Source organism: Myotis davidii, unplaced genomic scaffold (genome assembly GCF_000327345.1).
Source record: "Myotis davidii unplaced genomic scaffold, ASM32734v1 scaffold5173, whole genome shotgun sequence".
Taxonomy (NCBI): domain Eukaryota; kingdom Metazoa; phylum Chordata; class Mammalia; order Chiroptera; family Vespertilionidae; genus Myotis; species Myotis davidii.
Window position 1 is genome coordinate 711 of NW_006284109.1, and position 3,559 is coordinate 4,269.

The following is a 3,559-nucleotide window of genomic DNA, read 5'->3' on the forward strand; positions in this document are numbered from 1 at the left end:
AATATCAAAAAATCAACAAGTGCTGGGGAGGATGTGGTGTAAAGGGAACACTAGTTCACTGCTGTTGGTAATGTAGATTGGTGCAGCCACTATGGAAAATAGCATGGAGTTTCCTCAAAAAATTAAAAATGGAACTTCTGTTTGACCCAGAAATCCCACTTCTGGGATTATATCCTAAAAATCCCAAAATACCAATCAGAAAGAATATACACACCCCTATGTTCATAGCAGCATTATTTACAATAGCTGAGATTTGGAAACAGTCCAAGTGCCCATCAGTAGATGAATAGATTAAAAAAAACTGTGGGACATTTACACTATGGAATACTATGCAGCTGTAAAAATGAGGGACCTCTTATCCTTTAGGGCAGCATGGATAGACCTGGAAAATATTATATTAGGTGAAATAAGCCAATCTGAGAAAGATAAATATCACATGATCTCATTTACTTATGAAATCTAATGAACAAAATTAATTGAAGAACAAAATAAGACCCGAAGCAGGGAGGCATGGACCAGACTGACATACCTCGATGTGGGGTTGGGGAGATGTGAAGAGATAAACCAAAGTACTTATATAGCCCATGGACACAGGCAATAGGGTAATGAAGACCTGGGGTGGTGGGAACGGGCTGGGAGGAGAGGGGGAAGGGGGGGGGCATGGGAGATATCTGTAATATTATCAACAATAAAAAATATATATATTAAATAAAAAGTTAAAGATTCAACTAAATGCTGCCAACAAGAAATGCACACAGAAGCATGGAACAGACTGCTGAATCTCAGAGGGAAAGCGGGTAGGCAGCAGGACGGGGAGGGGAGGAGGAGATTAACCAAAGAATTATATGCTCATATGCATGACCCGTGGACACAGACAATAGTGTGGTAAAGGCCTGGGGGTAGGGGGCAGAGGAAACAGAGACAGAGGAAACGAGTGCAGGGAGGGAAAAAGGGGACATATGTCATACTTTCAAATAATAATTATAATTTTTTTTAAAAGAAATGCACTTTAACCATCAGAATACAAATAAGTTAAAAGTAAAAGGATAGGCCGAAACCGGCTTGGCTCAGTGGATAGAGCGTCGGCCTGCGGACTGAAAGGTCCCAGGTTCGAATCCGGTCAAGGGCATGTACCTGGGTTGCAGGCACATCCCCAGTGGGAGATGTGCAGGAGGCAGCTGATCGATGTTTCTCTCTCCTCGATGTTTCTAACTCTCTATCTCTCTCCCTTCCTCTCTGTAGAAAATCAATAAAATATATTAAAAAAAAAAAAGTAAAAGGATAGAAAAAGATATACCATGTTAACACTAATGTAAAAAGCTGGAGTGGCTACATTAACTATCAAACAAAGTAGAGGTCCCAAGCAAAGAATATTACTGGGATAAAGGATACTATTTCATAATGATTAAAGGGGCCAATCCACCATTAGGACATCTAATCTAAAATATTTATGTACCTAATAGCAGGGCTTCAAAATAGATGAAGCAGAAACTGACAGATTTTGAACTGAAGACAGAATAAATTACATAAGATTGGCAAGTGATAAATTTTAGCAGGTTCATTATACTTTTGTGTACATTTGAAAATTTTAAAATGTTATAAAAACTATGCTGCTATGTCAGAAATATGAATTTCAAATCCATTATTCCTTAACTTAACGAATATTGGGAAGCATCTATCACAATTTACTGCTCATATTCCTTGCTCCCAATCTATAGAAAACTGCCTTGTCCCTGCATTATTCGAAAACACTTTAGCTAGGAAATTTCAAAAAGAAAAAGATTCCTATGTCCTGTAACAAACAGAGGGAGATCAGGAAATAGAGAAAACATCTACTCACCCTGGACTTTGCTTTTGAATGCATGGCAGCCATTTTTCCTCCTCTGGGCCCTACTCTCAGGAAAAGAAAATGGAATTATGAAATACAAGGCCTTTCTTAGGTCATATTCTAAATTAGACCATACCTTTGTCTGTCTCCCATCCCCCAATCTACCCTCATTTAACATGGAGAGCAGTCAAAACAGTCCTCCACTTTCTGTATCAGAAAGAAAATCACAGCTGTCTTGGGCTAGAATTTATTTCTGGATTCAAAGTTGTGCACTGGAAACAGACCCCTACAGGGGAGTGTTACAAGTTCTTAAGTGTGTGGCTTGCCTCATACAGCACACTCTCTGAAAGCCCCATTACATTTATAAGTGGCCTTTCTTTAAGGGATTACCAGCTATAAATTCTCATCTCAAGACCAGATGTGTGGCTTAGAAATAACTCATTCACAGGCTCAAATTTCTGACTTCTTGTCACTTCTTGCATCCAATACCCAAAGTGAGAAGGCACCGGAAAGCAGCAAGGAACCTACAACGGCAATCCCAGGGTGAAGTAAGGATAAAGAATAAAGCAATCAATAGAGGCCATGTCTGAACGGGGGAAAGGGAGAGGGTCCTCACTGTGGCCAGAAGAGAAAGAAGTCCTCAGGGAAGGACAAAGCCAGGTGGGACTCATGACCCACAGCCCGACTCTACCCCAGAATGAACCCCAGAAATACTAAAAAACAATTTTACCTCTGTATCCCACTGAACTCTCATATGGGCACAGACCATAAAATATACAAATGATGACACAAAGGGACACAATCCCATTTCCAGCCAGGGTCACCTTCGCCACGTTAATACTATACTGTCAGATCACCTAGTCTTAAACAAAATCCTATAATACACGGAGTATACACACAAACTCATTCAAGCACATCCAAGCACCCTGTCAGGGACACACAATGGCCCAAAACACCCTTTCACAGCAGCAATTTTACTCTTTTCACAATCTCGAAGACAACACGGCCACACAAGTCATACAATCAGTCAGAAAAACACAACCAAGTACCAGGTCGAGGAAAAAGCAGTCACAAACACTAAACCACAGCAACATTTGTAACACCTCAAAGTCACAGGAAAACCCCAGTAATACACATGATACGATCACATCCACAACCTCAAAGTGACACAAGAACATCTAAACACCCTTTCACAACAGCACTGTCGCGGACCTGTAACAACACCAATCATAGCCGTATTATCAAACCGTCAGAGTCATAAACAACTCACACAAACACTTAAACACAAAACCACCGTCGCATACGCCCATTCACTTAGACAAGTCACCAACACGTCATGCTTGTCTCACAATACAAATCCACAAGAGACACGGCCACACAAGAAATTACACCGACGCTTCCTCCGAGCATCGCCGCCCACCTCGACAGAAGGTGCAGTTCAGGATCGCCCTCGGGGTCCAGTGCGACTTCGGCTTCGCGGGTCCCACCTGCGCTGGCCCAAGCTCCTCCACAGATACAGCTCTCCCCCAAAACGAGGCCCCCAAGTCGCGCGAACAAACGGAAAGGAAGCCGCCTTAGGAAGCGGGGGCTCTGGGAAATGTAGTCCAACCACCGGAAGGCTGTGGCTGGCCGGCGAAGACGCTAAACGACTCAGCCACCTGGCAGGGCTCGCGGATCCCGCTGCCAGGACCCGCAGGCGCCCAGGGCCGCAAGGCGCAGGCGTCGGGCGCC